We start from the raw sequence: 23,564 nt of genomic DNA, 5'->3' as shown, positions 1-23,564 counted from the left end.
AGAGCCGAAGGTCGGGGAGGCGGGGTCGCCGTAGTCTATAGGAGTTCTTTCTCACTCACCGAGCACCCTGTACAGGTGACGACTGGATTGGAGTGTCTCCACCTTGCACTGGGCCAGAGAGACAGGCTGGGAATTCTGTTGGTGTACCGCCCGCCCTGCTGCCCAACAAATTCCCTAACTGAGCTGACAGAGGTAGTCTCGGAGGTATTGTTGCAGACCCCTAGACTGCTGGTACTGGGGGACTTCAACGTCCATGCCGAGACTGCTTTATCTGGGGCGGCTCAGGACTTCATGGCGTCCATGACAACCATGGGGCTGTCTCAGTTTGTTACTGGCCCGACGCATGTGTTGGGACATACCCTTGATTTGATCTTTGCCACTGGACAGGGAGATGGTGATCTGGAGGTTGGGGGTTTTTCATCTACCCCATTGTCATGGACAGATCACCGCTTGCTGAGGTTTAGGCTTACAGTGACCCTTTCCCTCTGCAAGGGTGGGGGACCTATTAAACTGGTCCGCCCCCGGAGATTAATGGATCCTGAGGGTTTCCAAAGGGCTCTGGGGGATTTTCCGACTGAGAAGACTGGCGCTCCTGTTGAAGCCCTGGTTGAACTGTGGAATACGGAGATGACCCGGGCAGTTGACACGATTGCTCCCATGCGCCCCCTCCTATGTAGAGCTCATGCAGCCCCATGGTATACCCCGGAGCTGAGAGTGATGAAGCAAGAGAGGAGGAGGCTTGAGTGCAGATGGAGGCGGACTCCCGACGAATGCAATTATGCCTTGGTAAGTGCCTGCTCTAAGCGATATACAGCAGCGGTGAGGGCAGCAAAAAAGAGATATTTTGCTGCCAGTATTAAGGCATCACTCTCCCGCCCAGCGGAGCTTTTTAAAACTGTACGAGGGCTTTTACATCTTGGCCCTCGGGATACTATAGAGTCATCTGTAGCCCGCTGTGATGAGTTCGCTGGACACTTCCAGGACAAGATTGCTAGCATTCGTCGGGACTTAGACTCCAATATTATAGCAGTTGGATTCAATGAAGCATCCAGAACACGGTCTTGTCCTTATTTATTGGATGAGTTTCAGTCTGTGCAGCTTGAGGATGTTGACAAGATCCTTGGACTGGTGCGGGCGACCACGTCGGTGCTGGATCCTTGCCCCTCTTGGCTGGTGAAAGCTGATAGGACCGGAACTGCCGACTGGGCCAAGGAGGTAATCAATGCCTCTTTGTGAGAGGGAGTGGTCCCTGACTGCCTAAAAGCGGCGGTAGTGAGACCACTCCTGAAGAAACCCTCCTTGGACCCAGATAACTTGAACAACTATAGACCTGTGGCGAATGTTCCGTTCCTGGGCAAGGTTCTGGAGCGGGTGGTGGCCGACCAGCTCCAGGGGAATTGGATGACACTGATTATCTTGATCCGTTTCAATCCGGTTTTAGGCCTGGGTTCGGTACCGAAACAGCCTTGGTCGCCCTGTATGATGACCTTTGTCGGGAGAGGGACAGGGGGAGTGTGACCCTGTTGATTCTCCTTGATCTCTCAGCTGCTTTTGATACCATCGATCTGGGAAGGCTCACGGAGTTGGGAGTTGGGGGTAATGCTTGGCAGTGGCTCCGCTCCTACTTGGTGGGTCGTCAACAGAAGGTAGTGCTTGGGGAACACTGCTCGATACCCTGGACTCTCCATTGTGGAGTCCCACAGGGATCGGTACTGTCCCCCATGCTTTTCAACATCTATATGAAGCCGCTGGGTGCAGTCATCAGGAGTTTTGGAGTGCGTTGTCACCAGTACGCTGATGACACGCAACTCTATTTCTCCTTTTCATCTTCCTCAGGTGAGGCTGTTAACGTACTAAACCGTTGCCTGGCCGCGATAATGGATTGGATGGGAGCTAACAGACTGAAGCTTAATCCAGACAAGACCGAGACGCTGTTAGTGAGTGCCTTCTCTGCCCAGATGGTGGATGTTCACCCTGTTCTGGACGGGGTTACACTCCCCTTGAAAGAACAGGTTCGTAGCTTGGGAGTTCTTATCGACTCTTCCTTGTCTCTTGAGGCTCAGGTAGCCTCAGTGGCAAGGAATGCTTTCTACCATCTCCGATTGGTAGCCCAGCTACGTCCCTATCTGGACAGTGACGACCTCGCCTCAGTCGTTCATGCTCTGGTAACTTCTAGATTGGACTACTGCAATGCGCTCTACGTTGGGCTGCCCTTGAAGACAGTTCGGAAACTACAGTTAGTCCAGAATGCAGCGGCCAGATTGTTGACGCGGACAAGAAGGTCCGCTCATATTACACCCATTCTGGTTCGTCTGCACTGGCTTCCTATTTGTTTCCGGGCTAAATTCAAAGTGCTGGTTTTGACCTATAAAGCCTTACACGGCATGGGACCGCAATACCTGGTGGAGCGCCTCTCCCAATATGAAACTACCCGTACACTGCGCTCAACATCTAAGGCCCTCCTCCGAGTACCATCCCATCGAGAAGCTCGGAGGGTGGTGACTAGAAATAGGGCCTTTTCGGTTGTGGCTCCTGAACTATGGAATGGTCTCCCTGATGAGGTGCGCCTGGCGCCGACGCTGCTATCTTTTCAGCACCAGGTGAAAACCTTTTTATATTCCCAGGCATTTTAATGCGTATTATTATATGTATTGTTGTATTTTGCTACTGTTTGATTATTTTTGTTTACCTTTGTTGGTTTGATTCTATTGTTTTATTGTATTTATATATTCCTGATTGCTTTATTTTATGTACACCGCCCAGAGAGCCCTTGGGCTTAGAGCGGTATATAAATCAAATTAAATAAATAAATAAATAAATAAATGGCAACACATCCCTTCCTCTGGGAGATCATTTACTGTTAGCTACTAAAGAAAAAATTTGGCGTGGAGAGTATATTGACTTGTTCACTCTCTTGTTTTGTGAAAACGAGATAAAACCCAAGGAAGGTCAGGAATTTAAGGAGCGTGAAGCAGCCATGAAAAGGAAGGTCGATCGTGTGTGGCCTCATTGGCCGAGCGCCTATACTATCTATATGGGTGTTATGACCCAGGCTTACCCAGCTAGAGCTTCGTCCATGATTAAATATCAGGACATTGTTCATCGGACCTTCCGCGAATTTTCTGGGACCGCTTGGTTGCGGTACGATGAAAATTTTAGGCAAAGGGCGGCGTTGGACCCCACCCTTCGCTGGGACATTGAGCACGCGGTCCTGTGGCTCCGCTCTATGACTCCCGCCAGGCCCACTTTAGGAGATAGAGCAGATAGTGGACATATATTAGCACGCGCACAGACTTCCGCCCCTGGCTCTAGCCAAGGCGGGCGCTGGGTTCAATCCCAGCACGTCTGCTAGACATTTAATAGTACAGGCCGCTGCCTCAGACGGCCATGTAAATTCAGACACGTCTGCGGGTTATGTGGTGGCAGCCACCCCAGTTCATTGTGCCAGCGAGCGTGTACAGCTCGACAGGGTACAGGGGAACACCAACAGCACAAACGAGGGTCTGGCAATAGCGGCGGTACGTCGCAAGGCCAGTAGTCCCATCAAGTTAATCCCATTGGCTAGGTTGTTGAGGTTTTACCCCAATAGGCAAGCCGCTAGTTTTCTGATTCATGGTTTCACGGAAGGCTTCCGTATTCCATTTGAGGGTCCTAGGATTGCTACTTCCTCGGCAAATCAGCCCTCTCTTAGTAACATAGCTCCTGTGGTATTATCAAAGCTCAATAAGGAGATCATGGCTGACCAGATATCTGGCCCATTTCCTTTTCCTCCTTTAAAAAATTTGAGGATTTCTCCTATAGGTATTATCCCTAAGAAACAGCCTGGGGAATATCGTTTAATCCATAATTTGTCATTCCCTAAAGGCGCCTCTGTTAATGATGGGATTTCTCAGTCATATACATCAGTTAGATATACGTGCTTTGATGAGGCTGTGAGAGTAGTTTGTAAGGCGGTAGGGGCGCTTTAATGGCGAAGTGTGATATAAAATCCGCTTTCCATATCCTACCGGTTCATCCCGAGGACATAGATTTGCTTGGTTTTAAATTTCAAGGTCAGTTTTATGTAGATAGGGCTATGCCAATGGGTTGTTCTGTGTCTTGTGCTGCTTTTGAAACATTCAGCACATTTCTTGAATGGGCATTGCGGAGGAAAGCCTCTTCCTCCTTCTCTGCTCATTATCTTGATGATTTTTTGTTTATAGGGCCAGCTGGGTCTTCACATTGCCTCCATTTGATGCAATCCTTCACAGCTTTAACCACAGAATTAGGGGTACCTTTAGCTCCAGAGAAGTCTGAGGGTCCTACTACTTCGCTTATATTTTTAGGAATCCAGTTAGATACTGTGGCTCAGTCCTCAAGTTTGCCACAGGAAAAGTTGCTTGCCCTTCGGCAACGGCTTCGCATGATTCTAGGACTAAAGAAAATTACACTGGTTCAGTTGCAAGAACTTGTAGGTCATTTGGTATTTGCATCCAAAGTTATTTCACCGGGCCGTGCATTCCTCAGGCGTCTTTGTGACGCCATGAAGGGAGTTTGCTCTCGCTTCCATTTCATCAGGGTTACTTCTGGAATGAGAGCAGATTTACATATGTGGCTTGAGTTTTTGCTGGATTTTAATGGCCTCTCTTTCTGGCGAGACGAATTATTATTGGAAGCTGAATTACAGGTGCATTCTGATGCTGCTGGAGGCCTCGGTTTTGGAGTAATTTTTAGATCCCAGTGGTGCGCTGCAAGATGGCCTGCCAAGTGGCAGGCCTCTGGGATTACTACTGATTTGACATTTTTGAAATTTTTTCCAGTAGTGGTAGCGGTTTATATATGGCCGTTGGTATTTCAAAATCACACAGTGCGTTTCTGGTGTGACAATTTGTCCACCGTTAGCGTTATTAATGCTCAGACTTCAAAGTCTCCTCGTGTAATGCGCTTGGTGCGAGCCTTTGTCTTACAATGTTTGCGATTTAATATTTTGTTTATAGCCAGGCATGTTCCAGGCTTACAGAATTGCGTTGCTGATGCTCTTTCCCGCTTACAGATGGTGCGCTTTCGGGAGCTAGCACCTGGAGCGGCGCTGGATCCAGTCCCAGTCCCACCGTTCTTGTGGAATCTTGGCAATTAGAAGTCGGGGCCGCTATTGCAGCCACCCTTGCTCCCAGTACTCAAAAAGCGTATGAGCGTTCATTTGCGAAGTTCCAGGATTTTCGCGCCAGTACGGAATTGCCAATGGAGTGGCCTCTTCCTGTTTCGCACTTATTGCAGTTTATGATATTTTTAAAAGGGCACAATAATTCTGTTTCTACTATCGCTGGGCATCTTTCAGCGCTGGCCTTTATTTCTAAGGTGCGGGGACTGCCGGATCATTCTGTAGACTTTAGGGTCAGAAAGGTCCTTGAGGGTTGGTCGCGTTCCGCTCCCAGGCCCGCTGACCAGAGGAGGCCGATCACGCCCGACGTCCTTCTCCAGATCCTGGCATTGTTTCATTACTTATGCTCATCTCAGTATGAGTCGGACCTTTTCGCCGCAGTAACTCTGACAATGTTCTATGGTGCTTTTCGCCCTAGCGAAGTATTGGTCCCCTCTAAGCGCGATGTTGCCTACAGGGCCTTATGCTTTTGCGATTGCACACTAGGTGCCGATATAGTGAGGTTTTCCCTACGAGTCTCTAAGACTGATCAGAAGGGCCGTGGCAATATAGTGTCTTTGCGCACTTGCCAGGTCCCTGAATTGTGCCTTGTGTCTGCAATGAGGCAATTCTTGTCCATTCAGCCAGCGGGCCAGAGTTATCTGTTCATACATGCGGATGGTTCAGCCCTGACTCAGTTTCAATTTTGGGCCGTTGTTCGGCGGGCCTTGTTGGCCAGTGGTCGCGATGCTGGAGTCTATGGGCTACATTCATTTCGGATTGGTGCGGCTACGGCTGCGGCCCTTGTGGGCATGAGCATTAGCGATATCCAGGCGATTGGTAGGTGGCGTTCAGATGCATTTAAGTCTTATATCAGGTTTTAATTATACTGCATTGTGTTTTTGTTTCCATTAGGTTTGTTGAGCCTCCCAGTGCCCGTGAGGATTGTCTTGTGCGGCCACTCAATCTTGTTCTGGGCGCACCGGCGTGCCTCTTCGTCTATACCTGGAACACGGCTGCAGCTTTCGGCCGTAGCTACAGTGTGATGGGAAGCCCCTAGGGGCATGCTATGGGATGCGCTGTTGCCATCAGTTTGCTGGATTATGTCTTCAGCAGATCGGCCTCACGTATTGTTGATTCATCTGGGGGGAAATGACTTGGTGCAGCGTCCAGGGATGGACCTGCTTCTTAAGGTCACTCGCGATCTCACGTGGCTTATTCATTCATTTCCCAACCTGCTATTGGTGTGGTCGGATATGCTAGTCAGGAGGGTGTGGAGGGGGGCTTTTCACCCTAATAGGATTGACAGATCCAGGAAATGGGTGAATAGGAAAGTCTGGGCTTTGGTCTTATCTCTGGGTGGGGCATACATCCCTCATGAGAGGATCAGGTTTCATGCCCCACAATTATTTCGTGATGATGGGGTCCACCTTTCAGAGCAGGGGTGTGATTTCTTTTTAGAGGATCTGATGTTGGGATTAAGGGGTTTGTTATTTTCTTTGGGCTGAGTGGACCAAGCTTCAGCTGATCCCCTCTTGTGGCATAGAATTCGGGCAGGTGAGGTATTCGGGGGTTAAATTGATGTGATTAAGGCATTCTGAAAAAGGGGCACTCCCTAGGGAACCATCAGGGCTTCAGGTCTGGTGGGGATCTGGGTAGTGTCCTTGTGGGACCGGCTTGCGCATCATGGTGAACGCCTGTACGGCGGGGCCATGGTGTGGAGGTTGGAACCACATAACTGGCTCTAAGAGCAAGGAGGGAGGAATTCACCCACGTCCTTGACTCTGGAGTTATAGACTGAGGAGAATAGCTGCCTTTAGAAGGTGAGGGTAAACCCTCATAGTTAGGCTTAGCCTCACCTGCCCGAAGTAGTTTGATATGAATAATTGGCTGTATTGCATTTGATTTAGTATGTTATATTTAATAAATATAACATTATTCCAATCTTGGGTCACGTGTCTTCTTGGGTGTGGGGGCAAAGGCTAGGACTGGGGAAGGCAGCTATGAGAGAACTAGAAAAGGTCCTCAAATGCAAAGACTGAACACTAAAGTCAGGATCATACAGACCATGGTATTCCCAATCTCTATGTATGGATGTGAAAGTTGGACAGTGAAAAAAGTGGATAAGAGAAAAATCAACTCATTTGAAATGTGGTGTTGGAGGAGAGCTTTGCACATCCCATGGACTGCGAAAAACACCAATCATTGGGTGTTAGAACAAATTAAACCAGATCTGTCACTAGAAGTTAAAATGATGAAACTGAGGTTATTATACTTTGGACACAAAATAAGACAGGATTCACTAGAAAAGACAATAATGCTGGGAAAAACAGAAGGGAGTAGAAAAGGAGGAAGGCCAAACAAGAGATGGATTGATTCCATAAAGGAAGCCACAGACCTGAACTTACAAGATCTGAACAGGGTGGTTCATGCCAGATGCTATTGGAGATCACTGATTCATAGGGTCGCCATATGTTGCAATCGACTTGAAGGCACATAATAACAACAAACATATTAAAACAAAATATCTTAAAAAACATTTAAAATATTTTAAAAATCTCCTCCTTCAAACTCCGTGTTTTCAATGAATTGTTTGCATAATATCACAAAATAGCTTTTGAGTGGAAATATTATTCATTAAACATTTGATTTTATGTTTGATCACAAAATCAAAAAACGATGTCTTTAAAAAATAACTTTTAAAACATCTTAAAAAGCAATCCAGCACAGATGCAGACTGGGATAAGGTCTCTACTTAATAGGCTTGTTGAAAGAGGAAGGTCTTCAAGAGATGCCGGGAAAAAACCAGAGATTGTCCCTGTCTAAGGGCCCATCCATGCCGAACTGCAAAATCCACGTTTTCCATGTTCAGTTGGTGGCCTCAAGATCCATATATGTCCTGTTTGTGGTCGGATTTATATTGTGAAAACCCAATTGTCAAGCATCCATATGTGGGGGCTTTTTTTTTTGTCTAAATCACTTTAGCATTGGCCACTCCCCTAAGTCCACCCCTTTTCAGTGATTGGTTCATTACAGTCATTTGTGTTTTGCATGCTTTTTTGGAACACCACACAAATGTATATCTTTTTTTTAATTCCCATGAATGCACAGGTTTGTGGATGTACACAAGGGAAAAGTTAATGGAACCCCCCCCCCCGTGCAAGCAAAATAAACATCTGGACTGTTACATATAACTGGGAGGCAAATCCCTTTCCATGTTCGACTGTTTCCCACTATCTCCTTCTGTTACCGTTTTGAAAGGGCTTTCTTTCTTCTCAGTGCACCCACCAAGTTTCCTCTTCATGCCTTCTCACAAATTGTATTAGATCCTCCTCCGCCCACTATGGGAGAAAGCAAGAGATTATCTATCATTCAGTTTCAAGTTAGCAAAGGGAGGCCCCAGATTAGTCAGTTTCAGGCTGGAGGAAAAGAACACAACTTAACAGTGGTGTGCACTCTCTCTCGCTGTCTCTAGCTGTCTCTCTCTCTCTCTCTCTCTCACACACACACACACACACACTCACACACAGAGAGACACAGAGAGAGAGATCTTGCTGCCTGGCTCTTGGTCTGTTTGGCTCCCCTCCCATACCCATCAGCTGTTGGGCAGGGAAAGAGAGTCTTTGCTTGCTGCTGGATAGGCTGCAAGATCAATGGCACATTCAAGTACTAGAGCTTGCTCCACTCCCCCCCTTTCCCCCTATCAGCCCAAGGAAGCTCAGTTAAAAACCTTCTCCTTTAAACTCCATGTTTTTAATGAATTGTTTGCTTAATATCACAAAATATCTTTTAAGTGGAAATGTGATTCATTAAACATTTGATTTTACATTTGATCACAAATTAGTAAAGAAAAACAAAAACAATGTGATACAGTTACAGAAGCCAGAAAGAGGAAATACCCCAGTTCAGTACCAGAAGCAGGAATGAACGGTAAGAGAGAAGGAGGAGGCGTGGACAGAGGGTGGATCCAACATCAGTACCGGAAATGCAACTGGCCATTAGGGGGAAAGGAGATGGGGACTTGGCATTTGACAGAGGAACGCCCATGGACCACCTATTGCAGGAAAGTCAGCAGCATTGCAACAGAGTGCATGGCTGTTAATGCGATCTATTAACAGGAAAGCATCAGTTTTTCGGTGGTATTTCTAATGCAGATTTGTGAATGCAAAAATCCGTACTAGCTTGCAATGTCATATGGATGGTGGTGAATTAATGAGGACACAAAGAAATAACATTGCAGATTATACAGTCATATATACGGGCCCTAATATTTAATGGGAGGGAATTCCAAAGTGTCGGTGCCACAGCACTAAAGGTCTGCTTCCTATGTTGTGCGGAACAGACCTCCTGATAAGGGGTATCTGTAGGAGGCCTTCACCTGCAGAGAGCAGTGATTGGCTGGGTATATAAGGGGTAAGGTGACCTTTCAGATATCCTGGTCCCAAGCTGCAGAAGGCTTTGTACACCACAATCAGAACCTTGAACTTGGCCCATTAGCTAATGGGCAGCCAATGCAATTCTTTCAGCAGCAGGATAACATGTTGGCGATACTCTGCCCCAGTGAGCAGTTGTGCCACTGCATTTTGCATCAACTGCAGCTTCTGGACCAGCCTCAAGGACAGCCCCACACAGAACTCATTACATAATCCAGCCTGGAGGTTACCAGTGCATGGACAACAGTGGTCAGGCTATCCCGGTCCAGAAATGGCCACAGCTGTCTCACCAGCCAAAGCTGGTAAAAGGCACTCCTAGTCACTGAGGTCACCTGGGCCACTAGCAACAAAGTTGGATCCAGGAGCACCCCCAGACTATGAACCTTCTCTCAGAGTTAGTACAAGCCCATCCAAAGTAGGCAATTGACCTATTATCCAAACTCGAGAACCACCAACCCACAACATCTCTGTCTTGTTAGGATTCAAACTTAGTTTATTGGTCCTCATCCAGCCCACCACTGAGTCCAAGCACTGCTCCAGAGCTTGCATGGCCTCTCTTGATTCAGAAGTTACAGAGAAACAGAGCTGGGTATCATCAGCATACTGCTGACACCTCACTTCAAATCTCCTGATGACCGCTCTGAAGGGCTTCATATAGATACTAAACAGCTGTCACAAACCAATGGGTCCAGGGTGGGCTTTTTCAGAAGCGGTTGGATTACTGCCTCTTTCAGGGCAGCTGGAAGCATCCCCTCCCTGGATCCATTCAGTCATACCCCCTTGGCAATTGTTAATAAGCCAAGAAGGGCAAGGGTCAAGAGGCTATGTTGCTGGCTGCATCGTCACAAGCACCTTGTCCACATCATCAGGCCACATCAACTGAATATGATCCCAAGAATTTGCAGCAGACATTGCAGTGACATTGCAGTGGACACCTCACTCAGGGCTACAGTAGTTGTGGATGGGGCACCAAGATTGCTACCAAGGTGAGCAACTTTACCCTTGAAGTGCCTTGCAAACAATTCACAGTGGGCTCCAAAGGGTCTAAAACTTCATTTCCTGAAGTTGATGTTAACAGACCCCTGATAATATGAAAAAGCTCCACTGAATGGCTACTTGAGAATGTGATGGAGGCAGAGAAGTGGCCTTCTTTGCCACCCTCACCGCCTCAGAGTAGGCTCACTTATGATATTTTACTTGTACCCAATCAACCTCACAGCACGTTTTTCACCACTTGCACTCTAGCTATTGTCCAGCCTGTTTGATTCTCCTTAGTTCACTGGTGTATCAAGGTGCAAACTGGGCTCCACAATGCTGGAGAGGACACTCAGGGCCAATCGTGTTAAGAGCCTGACACATCTCACTGTTCTACAGTGTAACAAGGGCTTTAACAGGGACACTTGCTCTGTCTACTGGAAACTTCCTCAGGGCATTCAGGAATCCAGTGGATTCCATTAATCTCCAGGGACAGACTATCTTAATCTGGCCACCACCTCTGCAGGAGAGGATTGTAGCTGTAAGTCTAAACTTCACCAGGAAGTGGTCTAACCACAACAATGGGGTGACATCCAATCCTCCATCTCCACACCACCCCTCTTTCCATCTACAGCAAAAAACAAATTAAGGGTGTGCTCTGCCCTTTGTGTTGGACCAATGACAACTTGAGACAGTCCCAAGGCAGAACACTAGAGGCAGCCTCAGCATGAAATCATGCCACACCACTGTTCTGAGCTCCTCCACTCAGTCAGAGAAGGTGCTGGGCAGCAGGGTGGATGATACACCAGCAGCAACCCTAGTTTACTGTCTCCTTGGCCTGACACCAGGTGCAGGCCCTCACAGCCAGCTCCAAGACAGAGTGGTTTCCTGGTGACAGAGATGGAAGTAGACTACAGCAAAAAAAAAAAAAAAAGTCCCTGCAGCCTGTGCTGGTGTTGCTCCGGGTATCCAAGGTGGGCAAAGCTAGGTCAAGTCAATTTATTTATTTATTTATTTATTTATTACATTTAGACACCACCCCATAGCCAAAGCTGTCTGGGCAGTTTACAGCAATTAAAAACAATAAAAACAAATATACAAATTTTAAAACACAAAAAACAATTTAAAAACACAATTAAAAAAAATTAAAAAAAATTAAAACACATGCTAAAATGCCTGGGAGAAGAGGAAAATCTTGACCTGGCAACGAAAAGATAACAGTGTTAGCACCAGGCACACCTCATCAGATGCATCATTCCATAATTTGGGGGCCACCACTGAAAAGGCCCTCTCCCTTATTGCCAGACTCCCAGCTTCCCTCCCAATAGGCACCCGGAGGAGGGCCTTAGATGTTGAGCGTAGTGTACGGGGGGGTTCATGTTGGGAGAGGAGGTCCATCAGGTATTGTGGTCCCAAGCCGTGTAAGGCTTTATAGGTTAAAACCAGCACCTTGAACTGAGCTTGGAAACACACAGGCAGCCAATGAAAGTGGGCCAGAATCGGTTTTATATGTTGAAACCATTTGGTCCCTGTTACCAATCTGGCCGCTGCATTTTGCACAAGCTGCAGTTTCCAAACCATCTTCAAAGGCAGCCCCACATAGAGCGCATTGCAGTAATCTAACTTGGAGGTTACCAGAGCATCGACAATTGAAGCCAGGTTATCTCTGTCCAGATAGGGGCGTAGCTGGGCCACCAACCAAAGTTGGTAGAAGGCACTCTGTGCCACCAAGGCTACCTGAGCCTCAAGTGACAGAGATGGTTCTAGGAGAACCTCAAAGCTATGAACCTGCTCCTTCAGGGGGAGTGCAACCCCATCCAGGACAGGTTGGACATCCACCATCAAGTCAGAAGAACCACCCCCAGGCACTAGTTCAGCACATTGACAGCCTCACCTGAAGAAGATGAAAAGGAGAAATAGAGCTGCGTGTCATCAGCATACTGATGGCAGCGCACTCCAAAGCTCCGGATGACCGCACCCAACGGTTTCACGTGGATGTTGAACAGCATGGGGGACAGAACTGACCCCTGCGGAACCCCATACTGGAGAGTCCAGGGTGCCGAGCTATGTTCCCCAAGCACCACCTTCTGGAGCCGATCTGCCAAGTAGGAGCAGAACCACTGCCATGCAGTCCCTCCCACTCCCAACTCAGCCAGTCTTCCCAGAAGGATACCATGGTCGATGGTATCAAAAGCTGCTGAGAGATCAAGGAGCATCAAGAGTCACACTTCCCCTGTCTCTCTCCCGACAAGGGTCATCATACAGGGTGACCAAGGCTGTTTCCATGCCAAAACCAGGCCTGAAACCCGACTGAAATGGATCCAGATAATCAGTCTCATCCAAGAGGGTCTGGAGCTGGTCTGCCACCACTCATTCAAGGACCTTGCCCAGGAATGGAACATTTGCTACCGGCCTATATTTATTAAGATTTTCTGTGTCCACAGAGGGTCTCTTCAGGAGTGGTCTCACTACTGCCTCTTTCATGTCAACTCCTTCTAATGCATCAGTTTCACATCAGAGACAAGATTCCCTTTCCCGCTGATTTTTTTATTTTACCCCTTCATCCCTTTTTCTGGAGAAAAAAAGCTGTTGCTGAAAGTTTTGACTCTACTCTAATTCCCCTGACTTTCCAATCTCTATTAAAGCAAAATGGGCATGTGGCCCTTGGCCTAATCTCATGCGGCCCTTGGCTTAATATATTGTGGATGGTGGAAGGATCCTGGCGGGGTTGGGGAAGACAAGGGGAGGGGACTGAAATGAATGGAAGAAGGAGGGGAAAGCTCTGGCAAGTGATTAGTTTGGAGCTCTCTAAAGGGATACCTACCTCAGCAGCCAACGTGGTAGGGATGAATAACTAAATGGGGAAAAAAATTAAAGCCATATAAAATATGCAGTGCACCTGTTAAATAGCTACATGTTAATTTTTAAGACCCATCCTATTTTTTGTGATGTGATTTTAAGTTGCTTTTAATTGTTTTTAAATTATGTATTTTAAACTTGCTTTAGGGTGAAGAATGGATAATGGTTTATTATTATTATTATTATTATTATTATTATTATTAATATTATTATTATTATTAACAACAATAATAATGCATGCCTAGGCTAAAATGTATTAAATACATTTTAAAGTAATAACATCACTTTCATACTTGCACTTGTTTGGGGGTTGGCAATGAGTCGGGGGGGGATGGGAAAAAGGTTTTTTCACAAGGTATCCTAAAGGCTTAAGTGTACTTCTGCATGCTGAAATATGCTAAATATGCTATATCAAGTATATCTTTATGGTAGAGATGAAGCTTCAGGTCCAAATCAGTCCACTAAATTTTGTTGCCTACCTGCCCCTTCTCCTCCATTGTTAATCTGTTGCCAAGAGATGGTGTGCAGAATGTTCCACCTGTTATAACAGTAGCCAAAGCCACTCTAGGAAGTTGAAGGACTGTCCCACATTGCCTTTCTGGTAATGGAGAGGCTGTAGCTCAGTGGTGGGGCACATGCTTTGCATGGAGGAGGTCTCTGGCTCAACTGCTGGCATCTCCAGTTTTAAAAGTGTCACGTTGCAGGTGATGAGAACAACCTCTGCCTGAGACTCAGGAAAACCATTGCTGGTCAGAGTATGCAGTTCCTATGCTACATATAGAAATGGTCTGGCTTGGTGTTAGGCAGCTTTTTAAGTTCTAAGTGGCATTCCAGGAAAAATAGTTACTGACCAAAGCCCTATTTTGTGAACAATATTGCTCTATTGCTCAATACGGAAGAGAACCCAGCTGTGATATGTGCAATCCTGATTGCAGCAGTGGATGGACAGCAGCCTGCAGAACTGCTCCAGAAGAAGACAATGTAGTCCTTCCCCCCCATGCCAGCTGAGTGTCCAGCTGCAGTTATTCTCAGTATGTGCCCAGAACATTCATCACAAGATAAAGTGGTCCTAGGGATGGTTTCTCTCTCTTTCTAATTTTTTCAGTCTTCAGTTCAGTTTGCCCCATTTCTGCATCAGTTGGGGAACGTTTTTAAACATCTGCAAAAACATTCGTATACGTGTGTGTGTGTGTTCATTTCCCCTATATGTTAGTTTCACTAATATATGCATTTTTGTGCATACTTTCGTCTAATAAATGTGTGGAGCGTTTGTTGGTGGTGGTTTGTTTGTTTTCTACACATGGCAAAATTCAGTGCAATTGTCAAAGGATTGTTGTGTTTCAGTTTGCATATAGGTTTAGGAAGTGGGATTTGGTAGGTTTGCATTAGAATGTGATCTGGATGGCTTTCTCCCTCATCCCTAGGTTCTCCTGTAGACCACACTGAAGTATTCAGAATCTGCTCCCTGCTCCAGGTCTCCCTCATGCAGGCTCGTCTCAGCAGAAGCAAGAACAAAACTACATGTGGGAGAATGGTTGATGAGGCAGAGGACTGCCTTGCCTTCCAGTGAATGTTCTTGCTTCCTGGATGTCATGGCAGCCCAATTCTTTTTGTCAGGAATACTAAGCTAGCTCATTTGTTGTTGTTTAAAGATTTAATGTTGTTTACATGGCTCCAACATAGATTATCATGGCAGTAGGGATGGGCAAGAAATTCAATTCACATATCAAGCTGAATTTATCAAATTTGCACTTTCTGAAACAACAAGAGAACCGAAACACAGCCACCCTTCGAAATTCACACTCACCTGAATTTGGCGGTGCACTTCTCCAACCAACCACTGTTTATAAAAATGCATATATAAAGGAGAACTGTGTAGGAAAAATGCATATACTGATGAAAACATATAAAAATGCATTATATTGGAATACATTGCTTGCAAAATATGTACCTTAGTCAAAACTGCCTGCAAAAATGTGTTTATTAGGAGACATTAGCATTAAAATGCAGAATTTTCATGAGGATTTTTTTAAAAATACACACAAATCACTGCAGAAATGTGGAGAACCAAATTTACGATTTGAAAAATGAGGAACTGTGAGAACCAAAACTGACAGATCATTCGATCCCTTGGTGGCAGCCTTATATCTTCTGTCTGTGAAATGTTTGCAGCGTGAGAAAGATCTTAGTTGTCCCTATCAGGAAAGATTAGTGTACGTTCAATTTGTTTTCCATTTTAAACCTCTAGCATTTAACATATAATCTGAAAGAATAGTGCAGGGTATTAATGAGCTTGGAAAGTGAAAACCCTGGTTCAAAACATGCCTCTTCCATGAATTCACCTGGTGGCTTTGAGCAAAATACTTCTTCTCAGCCACAGACCCCCTTCTGCTATATGAAGACAAAATACTTACAGTCATGTAAGCACAAACCTTACAAGGCTGTCAACTGAGCTAAAGTACATAAAGTGTTCCGAATGCTTTAAAATGCATCATCATCATCCGTTATCATTATTATAAAAATATTTTATTTAATTCAGTATTTCTAGACCACCATATCATAAAATATCAGGGTGGTGTACAACAATAAAGCATAAAACACTATTAAAATGACTGGCTAATCAATCTAAACTGCTGCAAAAGCCTATCTGCATAACATACACTTATTTTTCAGTTGTGGTCAAAAAGTAAAACTACTGAGATTTCATTTTATAAAAAGAATAAAACAAAATTAAATCCCAGTTTCAAAAGCCCAATAGCAGCCACCACCAAAAACACGCATCATAATGTTCCACATTAGTCATATTCTGAAACCAATAAAATCAGAGACAATCCATTTTGCTGATTTAGCATTTCTGAACTGCTAAATGCAACCTATATTTGAGTGCACTCTGTTTCATGCAAGACTTCTTTTTTGCTGTTTCACTCAAGCAAGGGAAACAATTAAGGGGACCTACTGATATTATCTTGCTGGTTCCCTTCAGTTCCCTTTCGGAATAAGATTGATAAACTACTAAATGTTATATACTGCCATCTTCTGTGTCTCTTGTCAAACTACAGCCTGAAATTCAACCCATAGGATCTCTGCAGCCCCATATTTTAAATTTAATTGCAATACAATTATCAGGGAGGTTTACTCTCATTCTGTTTGGCAATGGGTTAATATACTATTGGGAATAGGCCCATGCAAATAGCCAAATAAAATGTTGCAGATACACACAATTAAATTTCATTATTCCCACCCAATGACACTAAACAGATCATCTGCATTTTTCTTATATGACCACAGTCTTTTAAACAATGGGTTTATAGAGGCAGTCATTTTAATCAGCATGAAAAAGACCTTGTAAAAAAAAGTGTGGTTCTTAAATCATCTCCTGATAGCACAGCAAAATAGGCCTTCTGAGACTACTTAAACCTTTGGGGAAATTCTATTACTTCACATATTGTATTATAAGATTTGTAGCATATTTCCTCCTCAGTTGTTCTGTTGCAGCATCTCTAGAACGTTTACTGATAACTGGATACAGGATAAAAGGGCAATAATGACATACCTCTCCCTTCAAAGCAAGACATCCATTGTGTTATTTATCACACCACCTTTAAAAGATCCAGGAGCATTATTTGGTGCCAAATGCATGCCTGAAAAGATGTCCTTTAGAGCAGACGTATACACATTGCAGCTAGCCAGGTATTGTAGCCTGTCCAGTCTTGAATAAATGCTAGACAGGTATGGTTACAGAGCCAGGCAAGCAGAGAAAGCAATAGGCTTATCAAACCCTCAGTGAACTGCCAGGTTATGATGATGTGTTTTAACTCAATGGGTCATAAGTTGAACAGAACTGCTGTAAAGCAACCATGAATATACTACCTCCAACATATCTATCTCTAAGCAAAGATCTATGACTTCTTCTAGTAGGATATATTACCTTTGCTGATACTGGCAGGAACTCAAGATAAGCATGATCTCCAGGGCCAGCCTGCCCATTAGCCAGACTGAGACCTTTGCCTCAGGTGGCAGCTTGGGAAGGGCAGTGGATTTGGGCTCCCTTCCCTGACCAGTCTTCTTTTAGCACTCTGGGAGGAACATCAGCGGCGAAGTCAGAAACACTCCTACAGGCCTCTCCCGTGGTACCAAGTGGCCCACACCTTCTTCTGAGGAAGGGTTAGGGTTAGGATTAGGAAGAAGGGGGAGAAGTTCTATTTCTTTTGCATTTTAATGAGAAACTACCTAATTTGCACTTTTTTGAACCAATACGTGCACTGAAACACAGCTATCCTTCAGAATTCACACTTCTCCAAATGTTGCGATGCAGATCTCCAACCAATCAATGTGCACCAAAATGTGTATATCAGGAGAAGTGTGCATAAAAATGCATATATTAGTGAAGGTAACATACAAGCATGTTGTATTAGGGGAAACCGCTTGCAAACATGTTTAGATTAGTTAAAGCAGCACATAAAAACAGGTTGATTAGGAGAAAAGCACACTAAAATGCTGCCAAATTATCATGAGGATTTTTAAAAAATAGCAAATTGCAGAAATGTGAGGAATGGAAATGACTGGAAAAAATGAGAGACAAACTGAAAATGATAGATTTGCCCATCCTTATGAAGGACTTTAGATTAGTCAGAGAGAGGCATTGTCAGATGGGAGGCCCCAGCAAGCCTTAGTTCCTCCATGCTGCTGCTGCTGACGTGTTGGCAACAGGGAGGAGGTCAGTGCACAGGTGGGAAAGTAGCATGTGGAGGAGCAGCAGCGCTGCCTCAGCTGGTGTGATGTCTCGCGCTGGCCCTGATGATTCCCCTCAGAAATAGGCTCTGCCAACTGAGGAAATGCAAAACAGGTCAGCAAAGTTCAGAAGCTGAGAAACCTAAGAGGCAAGTCCAAGCAAAAAAAGGCAAAAGCTGGCAATCTGGCCAGAAAAGATCAGTTTAGATTCTTTTACAAACTTTATAAATACAAGTAATCTGGGTTAAAAAAATTTGTTCCACAAAGCACCTTAAAGACCAAGAAATTTCATTACCGTATAAGTTTTCATAGACCAGAGTCCACTTCATCGGATGCATGAACTGTTATCACTTCATGTATCTGACAAAGTTAGTTAGCATCTGTCATTCATACCAGGACAGAAAACAATGGAATGGATCCAGACTTAATCATGCTTAGAGCTGACCCATTGAAATCAATGGGACTCTCACACATACTTACACCTTATTAAATCTCTTTTGGTGTGGTACAGCCACAAGGTAGCCTGCACTATATGTCTCTGAATGTTTGAATCAATTCAGAGAGTCAGAATTATAATTCTCAGCCATTATAAAGAATGAAGCTTGCACAATTCTATGTGATTCTTCTTGCCATAAAGAACCAAAACCAATCAGGTTAGAGTTTCCCAGAAATCAAAGCCTTTTCCTCAAATCAAAGCCTGTTCAACTCTAATTACCCCTTTAAACTATCTGCATTGGTTCTCAAGGGACTAGCATATTTTGTGGATAGGAAATGAAGGTTTTACTAGTATCTGCAACAAACATTTCCCATTCTTTATTTACATCGCAGTGTGGGAAACAAAAAGGGGTTTGTGCATGAGTGTGCACATGTGGGTGTGTGAATGAATTCTTTCAGCATTAGTTCACTGGCTCTAGGCCCGGGGTGGGGGAACATCTGCATTTCATTCCATCAGGTAGCATTTATCGAGGGCTATTGCCATCCACAGCAAACTTCCATACTGTTCCTCCTCAGTGGGCAGTCACATGTTTGCATTCAAAAATAAAAAATGCCCAATTTCTAGTTGCAGTCTGTGCACCTACCCCATGCTCTCTGGAGGGATATACAGCAAGTTTCAAGGGGCAGAGTGGGAAGGAATCAAGCAGCCTTGGTCAGTCTCCATTCCAATGCGGAGCATCAGGCTTGCTTGGAAAGAGGCCTAATTGACATCATGGCCTGACCTCAATTCTATATTTTCTTCTTCCAGAAATTTTTGCAAGCACACTTGTACTCACTTTTTACTCTCGCAGCTTAACTGTTTCTAACACCCTAATTGCCTAGGCACCCAACAATGGCTTGCCTTTTCAGATTCTTTGGACATTGAAGCTCACCCCTGGCAATTTAGGGTAGGTTCAGAAGGCATTCAAACAGATACATTTCATTGTGTCTGTTGTACCAAAACCACAGAATCAAAACGATAGTCGGTTGCGCATTCCGATCTTCAGCATAATTGGCAGTTGTGGCTTACTCTAGCCCTGGAGTGCAACTGTTCTAAAGGGGCTTTAAAAGAGGGTTAGACAAATTCACAGAGGACAAGGCTATCAATGGCTCCTAGCCATGAGGCTATGCAATATCGCAAGTATCAGAGTTGGTATGCCTCTGAATAACAGTTGCTGGGAATCATAAGTGGGGAGAGGGTTGTTGCACTCAGGCAGGGTGAGTGCCAGACTTCAGAAGACCCTCAGCACAGTGTCGCTGAGGGGTTCCCCAACCAGGGAGGGATTCTAGGCACCATCATGCATGGGGTCAGCAATGCCCCCTTGTCCCCTAACATCCCCCAGCCAGACCAGGACACCTGCACTGCTCACAACCATGCATCAGAGGCAACACCATCACTCCCACTCCCCGGGGCCACCAGTCACCACCCTTCCCACTGAGCCCTCAGAGCCATTTCAGTGCTGGGCAGGTGGCGCTGCACCTTTGAATGGGAGCCAAGTTTGGGTCCCATCTGTGGTGGCTACTAGCTATGTTTAATTACCCGAAATGAACCGGCCTGGCCTAGTTTATAAAATCTATAAGCAGATGGTGCTGGTAAACGCACAGATCAATAAAATCTATAGATATATATTTTTATATGTTTTATAGATGTACAGTTCCAGTAGCACAAGGACTATAGATTTCATAGGTCTATAAGCTAGGGCAGCACATTTTGCATTATTAAAACTAACAATCTAAATAAAGTATAACACAGTAACCAAGACCAGGCCATACAGTCATAAGTATATAAGAGCCCTGCTGGATCAGACCAGAGACCCATCTAGCCCAGTATCCTGTTCTTGCAGTGGCTTCCTTTCTGATGTCAGAAAGGAATGAAATCTGTGTGTGCCTTTTGGTGAGGTGAATATGTTTATTAGGTGTTATCAGATGCAAGTTTATGAGGTCCATACCAGATGCAGCACAAACATCAGCCGGTATGGCTAAAGGAAAAGGACCTATGAAAAGCCCAACAGTGGCCCGTTTTCTATAAAATGCCTAATGTGAACAAATTAATAAAATCTCAGTGTAAAACCTTTAAACATTACAACAATTACAAACTAGTGCTTCCTTGTCTCCTGAAAATGTGCTTAATGAATAAAATTTCAAGACTCATTAAGTTATTCTTTATGAGATCACTGGCTTGTATTATTGTTAGCAGTTGCCTGGTTTGGGTTTTGTTTTGTTTTACAGATCTTTAATTAGGTACTTTTAATATTTATTGCTAGCATGGCTAATTGGTTGATGGTACGCATGAGCCTAGCTTACATTTTGACTGTGTGGGGAAAGTACAATGTTATTCCTATTTTTCCCAATGGTTTCAGTATTTATTTATTTATTTATTTATTTATTACATTTATATACCACCCCATAGCCAAAGCTCTCTGGGCGGTTCACAGCAATTAAAAACATTAAAAACAAATATACAAATTTTCAAACACAAAAAACAATTTAAAAACAAATTTAAACAATTTAAAAACTATTTAAAAAATCATTGCTGATTTCCCATAGTTTGCAATGCCCCAACACCTCAGTCCCTAGATCACTGTTTGTTTGTTTGTTTGTTTGTTTGTTTGTTTGTTTTATTAAATTTATATCCTACCCTTCCTCCTAGAAGGAGCCCAGGGCAGCAAACAAAAACACTAAAACCACTCCAAAACATCTTAAAAACAAAAGATTTTAAAACATATTAAAACTTAACATCTTTAAAAACATAACTTTTTTTTTAATAGCCTTTAAAATATCTGTTCTTCAACCTTGGGTCCCCGGAAGTTGTTGGACTACAACTCCCATCATCCTTGGCCATTGGCTAAGCTGGCTGGGGTTGATGGGAGTTGTAGTCCAACAACATCTGGGCACCCAAGGTTGAAGAGCAGTGCCTTAGATGGTCAGCATTCACTATTTTGCATTCTTGAAGGCACAAGAGTGAGAAAATGGGAGATATATCTGTTTAATAACCCAGGGCTTGCTTGTGCCATCCAGATGCTGCTGGACTACAATTCAGATTGCTGGATACGAGGCTGGAACTGATGGGAGTTAAAGTTCAACCGCATCTGTAGGGCACTGTCTTGGCAACTATAATACTTACATCAGTATATTGGTGCAAGTATATAATGAATAATTAAATTCTAGGAAAATTAGATGTGTGGCAATAAAAGAGTTAAATGTGGGGAATTGGCAACTATGCAGAAGTGTCTCTTTCCCTTCAGTGCACATGGGGGGATGTGACGATACCTCCTACAACAGCTGTTGATTGAGAGTGCTGCTATGCCCACACAATGTGAAATGTGCTTTTATCTGACCCACAATGGGCATGTAAATATGTGATATCTAAAGGTTTTTTTAAAAAAAGATCAAAGGAATCAACACATTTTCTTAATTGACAAAAGACAAATGAAACAAACACTAGAGGGCGCCCTTCTATTCTTCGGTAGCCCTCAGGAGAACCTATTTTGATTTGGGAAAAGATGCTTTTAAAAGCTATTCTGGATTTCAAAACATTCTTGAGTGACAACAGCTGTGTATAAATTTTTATTTTGCATGGGCAGAACAAGATACAATGTAATCAACTTACTGTGATTTCCAGTACATTTTATTTTCAGTGCTGTGAAGAGAAAAATAAGGTGGCTAAAGTGATTGGAACTTTGTCGGTAATTTGATCAGTAACATAATCATGTTACCTAGCTTATTTCTCTTGTATGTTTTGTGACCAAATGTTGCATTTTAAATCTGGAGACTATCTTAATATGATCCAAATAAAAAGGAACTGCTGGGTGAATCTTTTCAAATTCTAGATACAGAATTTAATACAGTCATGAAAATGTTAATGCTCAAAATTATTTTTTTAAAAAAATTAAATACCTGGTTATGTTTATCACAGTGATTACCACTGGCATGCAAGTTTTCTTTTTAAGCCAACATGGAAGGAGCTGGGTTGGGAAGACTGCATGGGAGAAGGGGATTTTAACCCTTTGTCCCTGCCATGATCCCAATCAGAACTGTCCCCCCATGCCTGCTATTCACAGATGGGAAGAATGTTCCTATTTTCTCCCATTATAAACAGTAGGTATGGGGATATGATTCAAATCTCGACTATGGTGGGAATAAAAAGTTTTTTAAAAAACCTTATCCCCCATGCCATGGTCCCAATCCAGCTTCCCCCCCCCCCATGCTGGGTATTTATTTATTTTACTTGACACTGCATCCAAGAGCATGGTCTGCAGTGGTATGATACAATAATCTTGCTAATCTTACACAGGGCTTGCAGCGCTCAGATGAGAGACCACCAGTGGGAATGCTGTCTCAAATTCCATGAAAAACAACATGTGGTTCTAGCATCTTAAAGACTAACAAAGTTACTATGGCATAAGCCTTTGTAGATGATAGTCTACTTCATCAAATGGATGAAGTGTGTGACTTTCCTTATCACTGCATCTAAATTCTAGGGAAGATCTTTAGCTCTTGAATTTCTGCTGTCAGGCAACTGTAAAAGGCACAGGAGTCCTGGGATGGAGGAGGAAAGGAAAGCAGCAACCTAGCTTGCATCAAGAGGAGTAATTTTTACCAGACCATTCCCTTTCAGGCAGATATTTAAACATCCAAACTTCATCTCAAGAATGTGCAATGTCCTAATGAAGAGGGGAAATAGCTGGTGTCCCATATAATCCTGAAGTCCAACTTTGTGAGGTAAAGGCAGTGGTGGGTTCATTCTTTTTTAATAGACCACCACCACACATTTCATAGAATCATAGAATTAGGTCAGATGCTTCTGAGCTCTGTTTGAGTCAGGTGTAAATCTGAAGCGCATCAAACACAAGAACAAAGGCAGGAAACTGCAAAGGCACACAATGGGTGCTTTATTGGCCCAGCCATGTATGTGTGTGTGTGTGTGTGTGTGTGTGTGTGTCTGTTCTTCAGGGGCAACTGGTTTAGCTCTT

The 23,564-nt window shown here is 44.1% G+C and overlaps 1 long non-coding RNA gene across 1 annotated transcript in view; it reads right to left on the bottom strand.

The window, feature by feature from the left end:
* Positions 1–23,564, bottom strand: part of LOC133384378 (uncharacterized) — a 39,047-nt gene that overhangs the window by 5,429 nt on the left and 10,054 nt on the right. The window contains exon 2 of the long non-coding RNA XR_009762541.1: positions 8,370–8,460. This is a non-coding gene — a long non-coding RNA (uncharacterized LOC133384378). The remainder of the gene's footprint in view (positions 1–8,369; positions 8,461–23,564) is intronic.

Source organism: Rhineura floridana, chromosome 4 (assembly GCF_030035675.1).
Source record: "Rhineura floridana isolate rRhiFlo1 chromosome 4, rRhiFlo1.hap2, whole genome shotgun sequence".
Lineage (NCBI taxonomy): Eukaryota > Metazoa > Chordata > Lepidosauria > Squamata > Rhineuridae > Rhineura > Rhineura floridana.
This window is presented reverse-complemented; position numbering and strand designations above follow the sequence as displayed.